Source organism: Xyrauchen texanus, chromosome 37, assembly GCF_025860055.1.
Source record: "Xyrauchen texanus isolate HMW12.3.18 chromosome 37, RBS_HiC_50CHRs, whole genome shotgun sequence".
NCBI classification, from domain to species: Eukaryota; Metazoa; Chordata; class Actinopteri; order Cypriniformes; family Catostomidae; genus Xyrauchen; species Xyrauchen texanus.
The window spans coordinates 30,577,139-30,599,705 of NC_068312.1; the positions used below are offsets into that span (position 1 = coordinate 30,577,139).

The following is a 22,567-nucleotide window of genomic DNA, read 5'->3' on the forward strand; positions in this document are numbered from 1 at the left end:
ATGTTCAGGTCATTTTATGCACTGTGTTTGCCCACTAGGGGGTAGAAAATAATAACAAAGTAAATACGTTGGGTGAACGTTTCAATGTGGTTCATCTAACATTTACTGGTGATGTCGTGTGGCTAAACTGTTCTAGTTTGTAATGTTTCATATTTTGATCCATGAACTACTGAGCTTTTGCTTTGAGTAAGACATGTAACCCCAGGTTACTCAAGAGGAGGGACTGTTTGATATGTGTAGGCCTACTATGCCATTTAAGATTAAAGTGTCTGCTATTATTAATACATATTAAAACAAGTGTTGTCAATGTTTTTATAGTAAGATAAATGTCTTATGAGTTATTCTTGATTAAATGACCCAGGATGAAGCGGAAATGTTAATCTAAGTGGAATGACATGTTCAGTTGAGTCTGAAATATTAAAAGCAACCTGCATTTTCAGAAACCGCCCTGTTACCCAAACACTGAACAATTTTATTCCTTTAATTATTATTATTATTATTACATTTCCATAACAGTAGTTCTCACAATTTTAAAGATTTGTCATTTTTACACAGTATTTTGAAGCAATAAAAGGTGGATTGATTCAGAAACTACATCAGATAAATATATATACAGTACACAACATAAATGAGTACGCCTCCTCTGAAATCTAACAAATTCAGCTCTTTCTCTTTACAAATAAGACATATCTGGTGTTCATTTATAATGTAATGTTTAAGCAACTCTGGTTTATCAGACACTAATGAAACAAAATGATAAAAGGGCATGTTGCAAAAATGAGTTCACCTTCCTGAAAGTTATAATATTAAATTTAAATAATTTCTGGTGCTAGATGAGGGACATTGATCAGCAGATTATTCTAAGGAACATCACACTCAAATAGACATTGTTGTTTAAAGTGTAAAGGTTTTACTTATCTCATTGAATCACCCTCAGACTGCGGACAACAAATGGACCACGTGGGAGATAATCGTCAATTGAATGAAAAAAGAAAATGATTTAATTGCACAAAAGGAAACAATGGTCAGGTTTGGGGAGTAATGGAATACATGTAACTGGATTACGTATTTAAAATACAAAATTTATGCAACTGTATTCCACTACATTTACAATTTAATAATTGGTCATTAGAATACAGTTACATAAAAAAAATATTTTGATTACTGAAGAGATTACTTTGCATGTAAATTGTCATCTTTATGCTAAGCTAAAATGCTATTTCTAGCCATTTTACATGTCACGATTCCCCGTTGTCTGCTCAGTGTTTCTCCCCTGTCACCTGTCCTGAACTACACTTCCCATAATCCCCTGCCCTCATCACTGCCAGTGTCATTGTTCTCACCTGTTTGTAATTTAATCATCATCCCAGTGTATTTAAGCCCTGTTTTTTGTTCTTTCGTTGTCGGTCGTTGAATGTTATGGTTGTCCTTGACTGTGTTCCTGCCGTGCCCTTTGTCTATGTCTCTCATGTTTATAATTTGTTATCCCCTTGTGGATGTTTTGTTTGTTCCCTGTGTTGTTTAGTTATTTTTAGTTATCTTATTCACCTTTTGCTCCTTCACTAATAAATGCTGCATTTAGATCCTCACTCCTCGTCTGCCCTCGTCTGATTCATAACATTACATGCACAATCATATTTTTTTATCAAGAAAATTCACGTTGGACCATAATTTGATTTTTTTTCTTGATATTAGGGCAAAACTCATATTCTTGATAATAATTTTGTTATTGTTTTCCTGTAAAAACATCTAACAATCCTTAAAACAAGATCAATTTGATTCATCTTGTTTTAGAAACAACACTGCACAAGATATTTAGGTTTTTCAGAGAATGTATTTTTAACATGTTTATTTTGTCTTACTGTTTACACTCTGCCATTACAGTACACAGTACACTCTGCAAAGAAGTGGAATGCATGATTGTCATACACACAGGAAGGCACTGCTGAACCCAAAGCATAAAAAGCTTGTTTAGCTTTTGCCAAGGCCAATACTGATAAAGGTGCAGACCTTTGAGAATCTGCTTGTCTCTTGAGCCAAAAGTCATTTTCAGTTTTTGGATCTGATGGAATCCAAAATGCATGGCATCACACCGCAGTACAGTGGGAAGTGCATGGTACCCACAGTGATGTACAGTGGTAGTAAAGTTCTTATAGGGGGATTTAGGTGTGGGGGAATTGTACTTCATTATTGGCATAATGAACTCACAGATTATTATTATTATTTATTTATATTTTTTCAAATTCTTAAAAGAGAGTAAGACTTTTTATTTTTTATTTTAACCATGATAACCACCCTAAAATTTTCCAAAGCCACTGCTGCATTCCTATGTATAAACCAGCTAGTATGTCACACAACCTCAACCCTATTTAAGCACCCGTGGGGTGCAAGTCGAGCATCACTCACCATTAAATAGAGTACTCGAGGAGGTCATCCTCCAGGAGTGGAAGAGCATGTGCATGACAATATGTCATGAACTTGTACACTTGATGTCAAGAAGGGTCAGAGCAGTATTTTAAACATTCTAGACATTCTAAGTACTAACATATTGAACACTATTTGAATTTATTCAAGGGTGTACTCATTTTTGCAACCCTTTACATAAGCAAAACTGCCTAATTTAATATATATGTTTTGACAGATATTGATAACATATATTTTGATTATGTTAGGAAGTATATTTTAAATACATTTAAACATTTTTCATCTTCTCATAAATTGTATTATACTAATTTAGAAATATAATTATATCTTTATGTTTAGAGGGGGTGTACTCATTTATGCTGTGTACTATATATATATATATATATATATATATATATATATACACAGGTCCTTCTCAAAAAAATTAGCATATTGTGATAAAGTTCATTATTTTCCATAATGTAATGATAAAAATTAAACTTTCATATATTTTAGATTCATTGCACACCAACTGAAATATTTCAGGTCTTTTATTGTTTTAATACTGATGATTTTGGCATACAGCTCATGAAAACCCAAAATTCCTATCTCAAAAAATTAGCATATCATGAAAAGGGTCTCTAAACGAGCTATTAACCTAATCATCTGAATCAACTAATTAACTCTAAACACCTGCAAAAGATTCCTGAGGCTTTTAAAAACTCCCAGCCTGTTTCATTACTCAAAACCGCAATCATGGGTAAGACTGCCGACCTGACTGCTGTCCAGAAGGCCATCATTGACACCCTCAAGCAAGAGGGTAAGACACAGAAAGAAATTTCTGAACAAATAGGCTGTTCCCAGAGTGCTGTATCAAGGCACCTCAGTGGGAAGTCTGTGGGAAGGAAAAAGTGTGGCAAAAACGCTGCACAACGAGAAGAGGTGACCGGACCCTGAGGAAGATTGTGGAGAAGGACCGATTCCAGACCTTGGGGACCTGCAGGAAGCAGTGGACTGAGTCTGGAGTAGAAACATCCAGAGCCACTGTGCACAGGCACCAGAAACAGCGGCAGAAGTGCCTGACCTGGGCTACAGAGAAGCAGCACTGGACTGTTGCTCAGTGGTCCAAAGTACTTTTTCGGATGAAAGCAAATTTTGCATGTCATTCTGAAATCAAGGTGCCAGAGTCTGGAGGAAGACTGGGGAGAAGGAAATGCCAAAATGCCTGAAGTCCAGTGTCAAGTACCCACAGTCAGTGATGGTCTGGGGTGCCATGTCAGCTGCTGGTGTTGGTCCACTGTGTTTTATCAAGGGCAGGGTCAATGCAGCTAGCTATCAGGAGATTTTGGAGCACTTCATGCTTCCATCTGCTGAAAAGCTTTATGGAGATGAAGATTTCATTTTTCAGCACGACCTGGCACCTGCTCACAGTGCCAAAACCACTGGTAAATGGTTTACTGACCATGGTATTACTGTGCTCAATTGGCCTGCCAACTCTCCTGACCTGAACCCCATAGAGAATCTGTGGGATATTGTGAAGAGAAAGTTGAGAGATGCCAGACCCAACACTCTGGATGAGCTTAAGGCCGCTATCGAAGCATCCTGGGCCTCCATAACACCTCAGCAGTGCCACAGGCTGATTGCCTCCATGCCACGCCGCATTGAAGCAGTCATTTCTGCAAAAGGATTCCCGACCAAGTATTGAGTGCATAACTGAACATAATTAATTTGAAGGTTGACTTTTTTTGTATTAAATAACTTCTTTTATTGTTCGGATGAAATATGCAAATTTTTTGAGATAGGAATTTTGGGTTTTCATGAGCTGTATGCCAAAATCATCAGTATTAAAACAATAAAAGACCTGAAATATTTCAGTTGGTGTGCAATGAATCTAAAATATATGAAAGTTTAATTTTTATCATTACATTATGGAAAATAATGAACTTTATCACAATATGCTAATTTTTTGAGAAGGACCTGTATAAGACAGAAAGAAAAGAATAACCATTATCTCGACACCAGGGGGTGCTGCAGCACATTCAGCACCTCTACTTCCCACGGCCTTGCTTTCAGCAGCCCAGCAACATAGCTTTTCAACACCATGGCCAGTGGAGGACCAAGCCTTTCACTTTTGTCACAATCTGAGCCAACCTTTTGTTCAGCCAGGCTCAGATGAATCAATGACCTTATTGTGACATTAATTCATCATCGTTGTAATTTATCATCAATCAGAGTCATTGTGTGCAGGCTTACTTTTCACTATCTGTACTCTGTCTCTAAGCATGGACGAACAGATCTGCTTCAGCAGGGAGCAGGTGAGAGGTGAAGTCTTTGGCCTTTACACAAAACACAGTGAAAAGAGACACACAAGCCTCTTCTGCTGTGCTCAGAGGGAGTGACAGACTTCTCCAGTCTTATTGTTTCTCTTTGTTTGCACAGGCAGTGAATGCATGTATGGACAATTTTGATTTGTGTTGGAAATGTTCCCCTGAAAGGTTACTTTGGCAAAGGACCACATTACAACGCACACACATGCTGTTTTACTGTGGTTAGATGTTTGTATCTTTTAAGAGCTGATCATGAATCTGTTGCTTGCCATTAAAATAGAAGTATTTTTTAAATAGTTTTTGTCTGCAATGGGATGATACATATCAGGATGATTTGATGACAACTCAAGGCATGACAGTATATTGTTGGATCAGGGGAATGTTGGGTTTGAGAGGGTATCAGTACTTTTCTCATGGTGCAGTTTCCACTCTGTAATAAAATAACTTGTCAGGGCAGGACTGTTCAGGGGCAATGGTGCACCGGCTTCTCTGTTTTTCAACAGACCAACCCACCAACAAAACCATTCTCACACAGAGACACTGGGTAATACTTGTAATATTGTAATACTTTTATCTTGGTTATTCGAGTACAAATATGCCACAATGGTCTGTATTTGGACACTAGCACTCTTAAAATAAGGGTTCTTTATTAGCATGAATGGTTTCATGAAAATCACTTAACATTTATGGAAGCTTCCCATTGTACAAATGTACTTTTTAGTGGAACATTTAGACTATAAAAAGGTTCTTCAAAATGTTTAATTTTTAGAACCTTTCTTTGCATTTATAGCAAAATATCCAATAATACAACAATATCCAATAATATTAAGTGGTATTTATTTTAGAAAATGATAGCCAAACATATTTCATGAAATGAGGCTGGAAGATTGTTAGAAGAATATCTCAGCTCTATAGGTCCTCATATTGCAAGTGAATGGGTACCAAAAATGTAAAGCTGCAAAAGCATATAAAAGCAGCATAAAAGTAATCCATATGACTCCAGTGGTTAAATCCATATCTTCAGAAGCAATATGATACGTGTGGTTGAGAAAAAGATACATATTTAAGTCCTTACTATCAATCTCTACTTTCACTTTCTACTTCTTTTGTTTTTGGAAATTCACATTCTTCATGCGTATCGCCACCTACTGGGCAGGGAGGAGAAAAAAGGACTTAAAAATTCATCTGTTTCTTTTAACCACTGGAGATTTATGGATTATTGTTTATGCTGTCTTTATGTGCATTTTTGAATTTCAGAATGTTGGTACCCATTCACTTGATATGTGATGACTTACAGAGATGAGATATTCTTTTAAAAATCTTTGTTTGTATTCAGCAGAGGAAAGAAAGCCATACACAGCTGAGATGGAATGCATGAGTGTGAGTAAATGATAGAATTTAACTATACAGTATGTTGAGTCATTGTTAAAATAGCTTAGAAAAGTTAGTTCAAGAGATAAGCTCTAGCATCATTGTTTGGAGATACCACTTGCTTTTATATTTAGTATCTAATGCCATGTTACTTAAGTGTCCAACAACTATTAGGCGCTATTGTATAACTCATATTTTACAGCTTTCTTTTTAGTATTCTATTATTCTTTTATTCATGGGGGGCTGGTAAACAAAATTTCATAACCAGTATTTACGTGACAAATGTATGTTGAACCTTGACTGAAGTCTATAGGAAAATGTTGATTGTGAGTAACAGAATGCAGCACAATTGACTGATAAAATACAATTTATTTTCATTTAAACCCATTTTATACAAGGCCTCTGCAGAAGTACCAAGCTAGTCAGGGTCTCAGAGGTGGGGACCAAAGATGTCCTGTGTGGGTGCAACTTTCTCCCAGCACAGTAAAAAAACAAAAGGGGGAAAAAAAAGTACCCCAAACAATAACACGTTTGTTTTGCGCCTCACAGAGCTCATTGTATGACTGCTGGTGAGCTCTCCATTGGTTTCTCCAGGCACGGTGGGCAAACCCCACCCCCACTACAAGAGATGGGTATGCCAGTCATGTCATCTTGTCTCTGAATGACCCAACTGGCATAGCTGTATTTGTAAAGCTAAAAACAGCATAGCCAAAAGAAAGGCATAATTATGTATTCACTCATGTAGTCATAATGCCTCAGTGCTCCTGTCTAACAAGGCAGGGAAAGCAAAAGGAAATCTGAGATGCCATTCAAAAAGCTCACATTTTCTAATGGAGAGGAAGGCCATTATATAGTGATAACAGTGCAAATCATTCTACAGTCTTTTATGAGAAATCTTTCTCAAAGGACCTTATTCAAATTAACATTTCATCATCAAATTTATCTCTAAATATTTACTTGAAGACATTTAAAAAAGAGTTACAATTAGAGTCTATTGCAACATTGTGTTAATACAAACACAAACCAATAAATGGTGTTTACACTATTCATATTCAAGTGTGGAGGAGGAGCTGTGCAGTTATTATGCAGAAATTGTGTGAAGTAATTTATCAAGCAATAGAACAAAATTAAGAAACATAAGAAACGAGATATTACACATGTACTGGCCTCATTTCCTTGACTACCAGCGAGGTCCAGAATCAATTTAAAACTTGTAATATATGTTTTTAAGGCCCAACATGATCTTGCTCCATTATACATCTGTGGATCAGCCCGCTCTTTTACATTAGATCCTCCCCATCTATCACTATTTTAAATCTAACTTGAAGATGTTATTATTTTCTTTAGCTCTTGATTTAGCTTAAAATTTAATCTTGTATTTTTTTTTTATTTGTACTATTTTTTTTGTCTTTGCTTCTGTTTGCCTCTCTTTTTCTATTGTACAGAATATTTTGAATTGTGTGCTTTTATATTTATTGCTTTTGCCTAGAATTGTACAGCACTTTGGCTCAACAACTGTTGCTTTTAAATGTGCTTTATAAATAAATGACTTGACTTGACTGAAGTGTACAAAATGTCAAGGGGGTCCTGTAAAAGATTCATTGGGAGTGGTTGGGGATGTTTTCATGATTTATTATTAACTTTAGCTGGCATTGCAAATGTCAATGTTCAAATGTAATCAGAATCAGTCATCAGTCCATCACGTCAGCTGTGATTTCAACTATTAATGTTCATGTGTGCATCAGGTATTTCACTCACAGGCAAAGTGCTTCATAAATGACAGCCTAAGGTCACATTTTCTGTGGAACAATATTCAGAACACAGCTGAGTTGGTGTTGGCGGACCGCCCAGCATTAGCTTAATATTTTAAGTGCTGCTGGCCCTGTCCACAAACTGTTCTGAATACAGAATAAGGGTCATTCTAAAGATTCTGTGTTTTGGTGCAGGAGAGAAAGTAAAATAAACTGTTTAAATTGACATTATAAAATTAAATTATTACAATAATTATTTTTCTAAGATAAATTAGAGTCAGGATGTGAGGATTTAGATGATAAACTGCATGGTGCAATATCCAAAGACGGTTAAAGATGTGTACTTTAACCACATATAATATGCTCTACCTGAAAATTATTCAAGAGATATTCTGTTTGTGTCTGGGACAAATTCAAATGACTAATTAATTACAAATGTATATAATTATTGAATTTAAATGCATGATTATAACATTCTCATCATAAAGATATTAATTAGCTTTTCATAATTTCTTAATTTTTTTTATTGGATGATAAGCCCAATTAGTCTACACTATCACGCAAACATCTTTGCCCATAATGCACATGAAAAAGCTCATCCTTTATATTCTGAGCGTCACCAAATAATATTTACAACAAATAGGCCTAATAAATAGTCTGCTGGCTCTCTACACACCAAAACCAGAGAAAGAGTGATCAAACTACCACTGTGCCCTTGAGCAAGACACTGAAAGGGGTAATATCGCTGCAAATAGTGTATCCTGGAAGGGGCCGTTCACACCGGGTGCGTTCTTGCGCAACAACAACAACAAAACATACAACGCACGCAGGTGTTTTGAGAGGCGTTTTTAACAGTTGAAGCTCTTTTTAACTTGACACGGCGTCTAAAAACGCAGCGAAACGCTGAAGGAAAAAAAGCGAGTCAAAAACGTCCTTCTAGTAGTATATGTTTACCTATGACAACAATTCAAATCAGTGCGGACGGAGGCCAAAATATGTTGGATGTGAACGGCCACTAACTTTGAATAAAAGCGTCAGCTATGAGTAATTAATTCGTTAATTCAAAGGGAAACCCCCGCTTCTATCTATCTGATGTGTGTTGGTCAGTAATGACATTAATACAGCGTAGAGAGCTTCGTTGGTCAACACGTTTGACAAAGTTTTAACACCCTGAGCTCGCGCTGCACTGCGGGCTCAAACACACGCGCTTGCAGTGAAGACCTGTCGACGCAGCATCTCTGCGCGCATTCCAGCTAAAGCGCGTTCAGAGCAGGCGCATATCGCATCCCTCTAGGATGTGTCACTAGTCAGCATCTCTCCGATTTCTACACAGAGGAGGGCAAATGCAGCAGCCAGGGAACTCACGTAGAACGAGTGTCTAACATCTGAGCGTCTTTCAGGTTAACAAGAGGAAGTTGGTTAACTTTGACCGAAGAACACCAGTCAGTACAAACGCTTGCGCGGGAACTTCAAGGTGAGTTTTCCAACTATTCCGTTTGTGTTTTGCTGACCTTTTTTACTTGTATATAATAACGTGACCAACAATGATTTGATTAGTAACTTGTAAAGCAGATTAGAAATGACATTAAACTTTGTCGGTTGAGTTCAGATTTAAAATGCATTCTGCACATATTGTTGTGAAAGGGCACGTGCATGGTTTATATATTGGATGAATATTTCTCCTTCAGAACAGTGACCTTATTTCACTGAAATTATTTTTCTTGGGGGACAGATCCATCCTCACAGTTTTAACAATATATGGAGAAAAGGCTTGTCATTTTTGTATCTTAGCACTCGTAAAGAGAAAATTGGCAAGACATTTTTGTATCTTGTTTTACAAGATTAGGCTTGTTACTTTGTGTCCCGGCTTCTCCCTTTAATTACAGCATATGATTGTGTGGTGCATAAAAATAGCTTGATTTGGAGTGGAGCTTGTTTTTGCTAAGGAATGCATTGATGCAGTCTCGAGAGTGATATCAGTAGGTTCTTCAGTTAGGAGGGAATACTCTCCTCACCTTGAGTCTCCAGACATTGGCTGAATGCCTTAAGGGTGCTGTGAAACTAAATGATCTATCCTCTTGGTTTCTCTGTCAATTAAGTGTTAGACCTTTGTTGGATCAGCGTTTGCCCTCTGTCAAAATTCTGCCATTGGGTACAAATTGCATTTATGGCACGCTGCTGCATCAGGAATCTTCCATTTAAGAAATTAAAATGAGTGTATCCAACTGGATTGGAACCCAGAGGCCAAGTTATTTGGCTTTAACATGACTCTTGCCATAAAGATAAGTGTATGACAGAGAAAGTGAGAGAGCCACAGAGAAAGAAGATAAAGAAGTGCTGAGGAGCCTCTAATATTGTTTAGCTCCCAAACCTGCCACAAACTACACTGTCTTGCTGAGAGCTTTCTTATGTGGTCTTTCACATCCATATAAATGCCACCGAAGGCATGCGTTACCATCTGGGATCATAGGTTTTTTTGCAATGAGTCTAGCAACAGTATTTTCCATACTATTAAAAAAGGCTACAGAAACCAGAATGCTGTGAACAAGCATTGGCTTGTAGGATTCTAAACTTTTGATCACAGGGCAGCCAGGTTGGCACAGCTAAACAGAGGTTGCACTGATCACGTGGTATCACCATTGAAAAAGTGAGTTAGATTTACTTTTTCATCATGTGCTGTCACATGTATAGCCATGTTAGTCACTAAGTCATAAAGCACGCTAATCTAAATTAAATGTGAAGTCTGTAATGTTTTTTAATATTAAAATATTTAATCTTTTTACTCTCTTAGCTTAATGTGCAGAGATAACTGCAAGTAAGCCATTCAGTATGCTGATTTCCCAAAATCTGTGGTGCAATCAAACCATTACTCTGTTTATCTGAGTATCGCAACCAGCTTCGACCTGGCAGCATTGGCTTAACCAGTGGTGTGAGTTTGGGGCAGGACTATCTGTTTACTAACCAATGGCTGGTGGGTGAGTGTTTGTGGAAATATTTGAAAACAGTCAATATTTTTACAATTCCGTTTGGGTCAATGACGCAGAAATTACACACTTCACCTTTAAAGAGCATAAGTTGTTTGCTTAGCGGAATGTCAAATTAAGTGGGCTGATTGATTGAAAATTAAAATAATAAAACTACTAAACCTGAAGGTTGTTTTGTGTTTGGCTTATAGGAGCTCACAGACTGGACAGCTTATTAATTTCCCCTACTTTAAATTACATTTGAGATATTGATGGTCCTGTGCTGTTTAACTTTGAGGACACAAATCAATACCAAGTGGTATTAATGGTTTGTGTATGCAATGTGTTTGCTGTTTCTATGAGTTTCCTGCAACTGTCCTCATAAAGCCTATTTCATGAGAAGAACTCTGAATGAACTTTGTGGTTAGAATGTTCCACTTGACCTCTGACCTAATGCACATTTCTCAAGTTACATGTTTCCTATCCCTGCAATATTGTATATAATATATAGAGTCCGAAGACAAGCAGTGCTTTCTTTATAATATCTGAGGGACTAGGAAAACATTTATTACAGGGAACACATTGATCCGCTTAAAAATAACTTAATTATGTGAGCCATCATATCTTTTGCACATAATTGAAAATAAAGGAATTTGAAATCTAGAATGCTACAATATGGTTCAACTTATGTTAAAGTATTCTTTAGTCTTGTCCAGACTTTGCACTTTGGAACTATTAGCAATCTTTGTCACATTCCCAAGTTTTGATATTGAGTTTGAGGATGCTCTTGCTTAGAAAAAACATGAAATCCCAGTTTTACATTTTGCCTAGTTTGTTTGTGGAATAAAGCTTATTACTTGCAAGCTGATATCAGATTTTTGGAAAACAAAACCAAAAAGTATTTCTTTACAAGTATCATAATAGGAAAGTGATGTGCATGCAATTTATGTATGTTAGATCAATTAAGTTGTTTTACATAAAAAAGACAGTTTACTGCACAAATTAAATGTCTAAGATTGGCCCATAAGAAACATATTATTTCTTTCAACTACCTAAATAAATTTTTCACACATAGTTTGGTTACTGTATTCCAAACAGCTGTAATGGCAAAAGTATCTGGCAAACTGTCTTTGAGGATGAGTCAAGCCTGGCCAGAGAATGTTATTAGCCTAAATGTGACATGAGCTTAACACTTCAGGCATAGCTGTATGAATGCTGTGAATCAAGCAGACACTTCAAGGAACACCATCCTCCTCCTTGTGCAGACCAATACAAAACATGCTGAGAAACTCAGGATCAGAGGGAGGAAGTATTAGATCATTAAAGCACACTAATCTTTGTTCCATGCTTAAGTGAATAAAAAAGACTTTCCATGGGTACAGTGTAAATCCGTAAATATTGTTGCTATTTGTTTTTTGTTTTTGTTACTGTTGCTTTGTTGATTTCAATCCTTGAGTCTGTACATACATACATACATCACCATCAACACATTACTTAGTCAGCATAATTGTATTTGTTTATCCAAAAAAAGTTCATCCTTAAAGGAACAGATCACCCAAAAATGACAATTCTGTCTTGCATTCCTGTATAACTGTCTTTCTTCCTTGGATCACACGCACACACAAAACATAAATAAATAAATGTGTATATATTCAATATATATATACTGTATATATACTATATATAATAAAAAATTGTGTAGTTGACAGACTGAAATAGTTCAGCCAAAAATAAAAATTCTCTCATTATTTATCATGCCATCCTAGATGTGATGGCATGATAAATAATCTCATTATTTATCATGCCATCCTAGATGTGTTTGACTTTCTGAACAGAAACATCAAAAAAGCAGAACATCAAAAAATATTTTTTTGTCGATGTAATCAGCACTTTAAAGCTCCAAAAAGCACAGAAAATCATAGTAAAAGTAATCCATATGACTGAATCACCTCATGGACCACCTCATGGACATACATTGAAGAGCAACCGGAAGCAAACAATTATAGTGAAAAGGACTTAAATATTGATCTGTTTCTTACCCAGATTGATCGTATCACTCGGAGACAAATGGACTACTTTTTCTACGACTGTCTATGCTTTTTTGAGCTTTAAAGTGCAGATAACCATCCATGTGGACCTACAGAGCTGAGATATTCTAAAAATCTTTGTTTGTGTTTAGCAGAAGAAAGGGATCATACATTTGGGATGGCATGAGGTTGAATAAATTATAAGAGAATTACATTTTTGGCTGAAATAACATTTTAAGTTGTTATTCACTCTCAAATCAAATAATTTACGAGCTGAGTATGCGGTGCCCAAATAAGGTGACGTCCTTTTGGTGCCGCTAGTGGTGCAGAAATGACACAATGCATCTTTAAGTAATGTGAGAGCAAGCATGTCCAAAAATCATTTGATCCTCAGTCTCTGAGGTCAGACAGACAAATGTGTTTTTATTGCATTCAAATTCTTTAAATTGAATTTAGGTGAGCTGTTCAGCTGATGGTGAAAGCAAAGTTTAGTAGGGGTGGATGGGGAGAGAGTGGTGCCTGTCTCCTCCTTAACTCCCCACTATTTGTAACGTTAACATGAGATAGAGAAGACTACTAGAACAGAAACATTTTGTACAAACCATCTGCTCACACACTTCACGTAAGTCTTACACGAGCAGACAAAATCACCTCACTGTTGTGACTGATTGCTATAAAATAGCTAAATATCTTAAAATGTGGCATTTTAATGAAGGGAATATGTATACACTTAATAAACACAATAACTTAAAATATACAAACACATTTTTTAAATGCCTGCTTTATGCCTGCATCTTTATCACAGAGGGTATTCCACAGCTTAATATGTCACAGCATTTATTTAATCTCTCTCTCTGGCGGAGGTGGGTAGCTCAGTGACAATTGATGCTGACTACCACCCCTAGAGTCACGAGTTATGCATAGTGACTCCAGCCAGGTCTCCTAAGCAACCATTATTTACCCGGATTTTAGGGAGGTTAGATTCAAATGGGGTAACCTCCTTGTGGCCGCGATTAGTGGTTAGTTGCACGAGCCAGGTGTTAAGATGCGCGGATTGACGGTCTCAGAAGCTGAGGCAACTGAGACTTGTCCTCCTCCACTCGGATTGAGATGAGTAACCACGCCACCACGAGGACCTACTAAGTAGTGAGAACGTCTCGGGTTATGACTATAACCCTTGTTCCCTGAGAAGGGAACGAGACACTGCGTCGTTGAAAACGACTCTTTGGGGAACGCTCCTTAGCGTGCGCCTCTGAAGTATGAATGAAACTATTCCAATCTTGATTGGTGTTGCGTCATGACGTAACATGTGACGGCATAACCGGATGCATAAAAGTGACGCCGGCACACATACACATTAGCCTAGCGATGAAGCAAGCCGCTCTCAGGCCTTGAGGGGCGTGGCAGGACGACGCAGTGTCTCGTTCCCTTCTCAGGGAACAAGGGTTATAGTCATAACCCGAGACGTTCCCTTCCGAGGGAACTCGCACTGCGTCGTTGAAAACGACTCTTTGGGGAACGAATGCCCACTAGGCCACGCACCGAAAAAAGGCCTGCCCTAGGGTGAAACTGAACTCAGGCACTCAGCTAGGACGAGAGCACACGTGCGCCAGGCGTACTAGGGAGGTGCAGACTGTAAAAACCTGATGAAAGTGTGCGGGGTAGCCCAACCGGCTGCCTCACAGATCTCCTGGAGGGGTACTCCCGATAAGAGAGCCCTAGAGGACGCCATGCCTCTAGTTGAATGAGCCCTCACGGCCAAAGGTGAAGGCAAATTGCGCACCTTGTAGGCCGAGATAATAGCCTGAACAATACAATTACTAATGGTTTGTTTTGAGGCAGGGAGCCCCTTCTTAGGTGACCCAAAACACACTAACAGTTGGTCCGACCTCCTCCAAGAAGAGGACCTCTCGAGGTAAACGCTCAAAGCTCTGACAGGGCAGAGCAAATGGAGCCTCTCTTCTTCTGCCGACACATAAGGTGGAGGATGAAAAGCCTGCAGGACCGTAGACCGTGCCGTGTTAGACGGCACCTTAGGCACATAGCCAGGTCTCGGGTGTAAAATGGCTTTAACTCCGCCAGGGGCAAACTCCAAGCAAGCTGGCGTCACTGCCAGGGCTTGAAGATCACCCACCCTCTTTAGAGAGGTAATAGCTAAGAGAAAAGCCATCTTGAACGTCAGGTCCTTGGGCGAAGCCGACTGAAGGGGTTCGAAGGGGGCCAGGGATAACCCTTCGAGAACCACCGCCAGGTCCCAGGCAGGAACCCTGGACCTGGTTGTCGGTCTCATCCTCCATGTACCACGGAGAAAACGAATGACCAGCTGGTGCCTCCCCAGAGGCCCATCACTCAGTGGTGCATGGAACGCCGAAATGGCAGCCACGTACACCTTGAGTGTGGAAGGGGAGAGACCCGCAGAGAAACGATCTTGAAGAAACTCCAGAACTGAAGCCACCGGGCAGTTAACTGGATCTACTTCATGTTCTCTACACCAAGTGGAGAACACATTCCACTTGAGGCCATATAATCTCCTAGTAGACGGAGCCCTAGAGCTAAGTATGGTTTCAACCACCCCCACTGATAGACCAGCATTTAGGTACTGAACCCCCTCAGGGGCCAGACCCACAGTTTCCACAGCTCTGGACGAGGGTGGAAGACTGTGCCCCCCGCCTGAGACAACAGATCCCTCCTCAGAGGAATCTGCCATGGCGGAGCTATCAGGAGTGAAATTATGTCTGAGAACCATACTCGGGCCGGCCACATGGGGGCAACCAGAAGTAGACTGATGCCCTCTTGGCGGACCCTTTCCAGGACTCCCGGGAGCAGAGCGATCGGGGGAAATGCGTACAGGCGAAGCCTCGGCCAAGCCTGTACCATGGCGTCCAACCCCAGTGGGGCTGGATGTGAGAGGGAGAACCAAAGTGGACAGTGGGACGTCTCTCGAGACGCGAACAGATCCACTTCTGATGGTCCAAATTTGTCCCATATCAACTTCACCACCTCTGGATGAAGTCTCCATTCCCCGGGCCTCAGCCCCTGCCTCGACAGGATGTCTGCTCCCTGATTCTGAACCCCCGGAATATACATTGCTCTGATAGACAGTATTTTCCCTTGGGACCAAAGAATTATCTGATGCGCCAGTCTGCACAGAGGGCGCGATCTGAGTCCTCCTTGTCGGTTCAGATAAGCTACCACTGATGTATTGTCCGAACGTACTAGGACATGGTAACCCTTGATGTCTGGAAGGAAGCTCCTCAGAGCCCTGAACACAGCCAACATCTCTAGACAGTTTATGTGCCAAGAATGATGATGGTCCTGCCACAGACCCCTGGCAAAGCGGCCGTCCATGACCGCGCCCCAGCCAGTGAGGGAGGCGTCTGTCGAAACGGTTTTCCGGCGACATGACGCTCCCAACACTGGCCCTTGGGACAGGAACCAAGGTTTCTTCCATATTAGCAGAGAACGAAGGCACCTGCGCGTTACTCTGATTATACGAAATGGATTCCCGCTGGGGGAAAACCCCTTGGCTTTCGGCCACCACTGGAGGGGCCTCATGTGTAGAAGGCCCAACGGTACAATGTTGGATGCCGCTGCCATGAGGCCCAGCAGTCTTTGAAATTGCTTTACAGTGATGGCCTGGCCTAGCTCTAACCCGGACACCATCGCCATAAGGGACTCGATACGCGCAGGAGACATGCGTGCCTGCATCGTAACCGAGTCCCACACAACACCCAGAAATGTTGTGCACTGGGATGGTTGTAACACACTCTTTTTTGTGTTGAGTCTCAACCCCAAACTTCGAATATGGCCAAGGACGACATCTCGATGCCGAACCGCCATTTCTCGAGACTGGGCCAGAATGAGCCAGTCATCGATATAATTCAGTATGCGGATGCCCTGAAGTCTCAGAGGAGCAGGAGCTGCATCCATACATTTGGTGAATGTGCGGGGAGAGAGTGCTAGGCCGAACGGAAGAACCCGATATTGGTAAGCTTCGCCCCCGAAAGCGAACCTCAGGAACCTCCTGTGACATGGAAGGATGGGTACATGAAAATAGGCGTATTTTAGATCTATCGTGACAAATCAGTCCTCGGATCTGATCTGACTCACGATGACAGGAATGGTAAGCATTTTGAACCTGAACCTCCTCAAAGGCCGGTTCAAAACTCTGAGATCTAAAATCGGCCTCAACCCCCCATCCTTTTTTGGAACTATAAAGTACCGGCTGTAAAGACCGGACTCCTTGTCTGAATGAGGAACACGTTCTATGGCCTCCTTCAGCAGCAGAGATTGCACTTCTTGTTCCATCACCTGAGCCTGCTCCGGAACCACTGTAGTCTGCACCACCCCAGAGAATTTGGGGGGGTGGTGCCCGAACTGCAGTCTGTACCCTGATTTTATTATATGCAGGACCCATGCAGATATGTTGGGAAGATGATTCCATGCCTCAACAAAATCTACTAAGGGAACCAGCCTCTCGAGGCTGATCTCGGGTGTTTTTCGAGCACTGTTCTCGACTTCCTGAAGCGAGATACCGGCAGGGTTTAGTCGATACAGTTCTTGTGACCACAATTGATGTGTGTTTTTTATTTTTTGACGCGAACGGCACGGTGTGCGTTCGCTGGAAATTGATGTGGCCCGAAGCGTCAGAGACGGCGGGAACCGACACCGATTTCCTGAGGACTCCGCTGCGAGAGCAACCTCGGTTGCTCTGCAGCGGGGGACAGCCCTCCGAGGTTCTACCACCTCGGTAGAACCTCTTTCCCGAAGCTTCTACTAAGGGAACCAGCCTCTCGAGGCTGGTCTCGGGTGTTTTTCAAGCACTGTTCTCGACTTCCTGAAGCGAAAGACCGGCAGGATTTAGTCGATATGGTTCTTGTGACCACCATTAATGCTTGTTTTTTTTTTTTTTTTTTGACACGAACGGCACGGTGTGCGTTCGCTGGAAATTGATGTGGCCCGAAGCGTCAAAGACGGCGGGAACCGACACCGATTTCCTGAGGACTCCGCTGCGAGAGCAACCTCGGTTGCTCTGCAGTGGGGGGGCAGCCCTCCGAGGTTCTACCACCTCGGTAGGACCTCTTTCCCGAAGCTTCAACTAAGGGAACCAGCCTCCCGGGTGTTTTTCAAGCACTGTTCTCGACTTCCTGAAGCGAGAGACCGGCAGGATTTAGTCGATATGGTTCTTGTGACCACAATTGATGCTTGTTGTTTTTTTTTTTTTATATATATTTTTTTTTTTTTTTTTTGACACGAACATACAGTGTGCGTTCGGTGGAAATTGATGTGGCCCGAAGCGTCAGAGACGGCGGGAAACCTACACCGCTTGTGTGCCGCCATGTAAGCCCTACTTATTAAAGCAGATGTATCTCTGCAGGGCTTACTAGGCAGCGCCGGGGTTTTAGCCCATATCCCGTGCCCCCAAAACATCGTTCTGTAATCAAACACTGGGGCTGGAGATACGGGACGAATGCGGTTTACCCCACGATCTCGTTCTGTGGAGATCGGGGAAAAACGGCAAACCCCGGCGCTGAGGTTGTGATCTGTGCCGCAGGAAACGCACGTCTAATTTGCTTTCAACTTGCGTTCCCTGCTCATTTTGTGGCCAGCTGATATTCAGTCTGGCCACGGCACGCGTCATAACCTCAATCAGCTCCTCATAAGCTTGGCCAAAAACCGGCGTGCTTGGCTCACGGTCGTCCGCATCGATGCTGAGCATATCCACTTCCTCGGAAGCAGTGAGCTCAAGCATCGGGACCTGATCATGGGCAGAAGAAGCCGCGACGCGGGCTTCTGCACCACACACAGTAGGCTCGGGATCCTCAAACGAAGAATGAGAAAGTGCCGCAGCAGTCTCATTCTCATCTGCAAAATCCCGCTGCGAACCCCGCGATCTCAATCGCCGCGCTGCCTCAACAGACGCGGGACCAAAACCGTGGGGAACGCGAGCCTGACCGTGCTCATCAAAGCACGCCAACCGGGAGCGCAGCACTCTCATGGGTAGTGCTTCACAACTTTCACAGGCAGATCCCTCGAGAGCTGCCTGTGCGTGCTGCGCTCCCAAACAGTTCACACATAAAGCGTGCGTGTCCCTACCCGTAATGAAACGAGGGCAGGGGTGCACGCACTTCTTGAACTGTTCGGTGGCCATAATATTTTTAAATCAGACAAACAACACCAAATAAGACAAACAATTTCAACATAGAGCGCTTGCTGAAGAGCGAAAGCTAATGTGTATGTGTGCCGGCGTCACTTTTATGCATCCGGTTATGCCGTCACATGTTACGTCATGACGCAACACCAATCAAGATTGGAATAGTTTCATTCATACTTCAGAGGCGCACGCTAAGGAGCGTTCCCCAAAGAGTCGTTTTCAACGACGCAGTGCGAGTTCCCTCGGAAGGGAACTGGGCATTCCAAATTGGGGAGAAAAGGGGATACAAATAATACAAAATTAAATCTCTTTCTCTGGCACACCACACACACACACACACACACACACACACACACACACACACACACACACACACACACACACACACACACACACACAGTAGTGTTTCCATGTTTTATGAGGACTTTCCATAGACATAATGGTTTTTATACTGTACAAACTTTATATTCTATCCCCTAAACCTAACCCTACCCCTAAACCTAACCCTCACAGAAAACTTTCTGCATTTTTACATTTTCAAAAAACATAATTTAGTATGATTTATAAGCTGTTTTCCTCATGGGGACCGGAAAAAAGTCGGTCCCCACAAGGTCAAAAACTTCGGGTTTTACTATCCTTATGGGGACATTTGGTCCCCACAAAGTGATAAATACACGCTCACACACACACACACACACACACACACACACACACACACACACACACACACAAAGGAGTGTGCTTTCATTTTCATGTGTGTTGATGTGTGCAGCCTGGAAGCTCTTGACTTGCAAGATCTCCCACATGTGTCGTTCTGGAATGTTGGAACTATGAATGTTGGAATAATGATGTCATTGAGTTCTGGGTTCAATATTCACCCTTATCCTGAAATCTGACAGTTCACGTCTGATATCCAATCACATCTTGCTATCTCATAATGGACTGACATCTTTAATCAGTGGTATCAAGATCAAAAATAGCTCGTAAAATAATATAACAATTTCCCTACCTATTGTTAAGGTATGTTCACAACTGTTTTTGTTATTTTATTCTTCTGGAGCTTGACTGATGTAGTCACTATCAACTATTGTTGTATGGAAAAGAACTGCATGATGATTCTTCAAAATTACTCATGTGTACTCCAGCGCAAAATGATAATCTGTGTTCCACAACTGCTTTCTGGTCCTTGAATAACGCATAATGTGTGCGTAAGGGCAGCCATTGGACTTTCTGGTGCCCTCCTAGGGTAAGATGGTGCAACCCTAGGGAGTTGGTGCCCTACACAGACTGCGTAGTCTGCTTATAGGGAGCGCCGGTACTGGTCATACGGGTGGAGCAACAATAAAGTGAGTGAATAATGACAGAAATTTAAATGCGGTGTGAGCTATACCTAGTTGACCACAATTAGAACTGTAGTGTACTTATAACTCATTCTGTTTTGTAAAATAACAAAAATTGTGCCAAAGTAAAATGAAATTAAAAATACAAAGTGCCACAGAGCCAGGCAGTTTTCTTGTTCCTTTCCCTCCAAAACCTGGATCTGCCACTACAACAAAGGAAAAAGGAAGTGGGCTTCTGTATCCCAAACAGGATGTTCAAAGCAACAGAGTGTGTAGCTTCACGTGCCTCAAGCCCACAGAGTGTAGTAATTATTTCCTCTTGCATGCTTTTTCTAATAATCAGGTTCTTTTTGGAGCCCTATTTCCCCTTTTGGTAAGTTTAAATAGACTATACACCTTGTGGTAATAACAATGAGGTGGAAGGAGTATGAATGAGTCAAGCCTGACTTTTACATCACAGAACTCATGCAGATACCTATAAGACAGTTTTAATCTACTATATAGTACAAACTCTAATCTCATTCTGGAACATGCAGTAAACAAACAGATGAGAAATTTTGGCTTAATGGAGTGCTGGAGGAATATCGTAGTTGAAAACAATCTCATTCAAGACTTTAGCAAAGATTCACAGGCATATATGACATTGATATGCTTGTGTGTGTGTGGGTGTGTGTGTGCATACTAAACCCTAAATGTGATTAAGACTTGTCAGGATGTATCTGCAATGCATCATTGCTTTCAAGAAGATTGAATGCAGATGCATAAGATGCATGATCTATTGGATTCAAGTCAATTAAACGACAGTACTTCATCAGCACCATCACAATTTTTTAAGGAATTGAAACTTTATCTAATTCACATCAGGCAGTGATAATAATTTATAAAAATAATAATAAAAAGGTAATTTTAATGTAGAGCCACAATCAACATAGACATTGCGATTCTGATCAGTGGTTGAAGAATATGGGGTTTTCAAAGATACATAGATTCCTCAAATGTGACATTAAGTCCCCACAAATCTCTGATGTTTTATTGCTTATATGTAAGTATGCTTCCTTTGACACTGGCAAAAGGCATTGTAGTTTAGTAGATTTACCTAAAATCCATTTGGGTTTACATTAGGCAGCTTTTAGTCTGTTCTCTGAATTTTATTCATTGCACAAAGCCAAGTGCATTGGATTGAATCACTCGACACTAAATGGAAAGCTGTGTATTGGACCTAATGGCTTGAATATCATTAAAACCGAATCAACTTCCTGCCGATTAAAGAGAAAGGCATTTGTTTGCTTTAAAGGCTACAAGGCCTCTCAGCCTTCTCTTGTCAGACAAACAGCCTGCCTTCAGAGGTGTGAACCCATCCATACATCTCTCTGTGTGGTCACGGGGCATTGACATTCAAGGCAGGAATAAATCGCCCTGCAATTGTACGAGCTACTCTTATTGCTTCACCCCAGGGATGAGTTTTACATCAGCTGTGAGTACAGCTGGGCCTGTGAGCCATATTGGATTAACAGCAACTTTTTTGCTGTATTGCCCGAGCAGTGTTTTATGAGCCATGTTCCACCACTTCACAGCTGCTTTTATTGCCTATTTTTTCAGAGTGGATCAGGGTTCATTGCTTTGAAAAAAGGGTGTCTTGATCTTCCTGACTGGAGATTCAGAGTCCAAGGGGAAAGACCACCAATGAGTTTAGTTGTAAAACTGGCTGATTTATTCACCTAAATATTGGTAACACTTTACAATAAGCATAACGGCTCACTTTGAGCATTGGTTATTACAGAGCTCTCCAGAATACTCAATTCTGATTGGTAAATCTTGCATTCAGTGGCCTGATATTGTCTGAATAATGATCGCACATCCAGGGATACAGCGATATTTCACTGGTCATCTGTGTATTGTGAGTCTTTCTTCTTACTTCTCGCCTCACTCTGCATTCTTTATACATAAGCAAATATAATAATTTGAACTCAAATCAATATTACATGTGCATTTATTTATTTATTTTGCAAGTAGTCATGTAGTAAGCGAGATACAGAGTAGTCAGGGGGTCCTTTTCACAAATATAAAAACCAATAGAACGCCAATGGTGTGTCTGGAGACTCTGTGGTCTCTTTCTTACATTCACATTTATGCATTTGGCAGACGCTTTTATCCAAAGTGATTTACAGTGCACTTATTACAGGGACAATTCCCCTGGGGCAACCTGGAGTTAAGTGCCTTGCTCAAGGACA

General features: G+C 40.9%; 1 protein-coding gene across 1 annotated transcript in view; it reads left to right on the forward strand.

Moving 5' to 3' along the window:
• Positions 1-9,153: 9,153 nt before the first annotated feature.
• LOC127630872 (breast cancer anti-estrogen resistance protein 3 homolog) overlaps positions 9,154-22,567 on the forward strand; it is a 102,062-nt gene continuing 88,648 nt past the window's right edge. Inside the window, 1 exon segment of the mRNA XM_052108714.1 lies at positions 9,154-9,326. The gene's annotated coding sequence lies outside the window, so the exon portion shown is untranslated.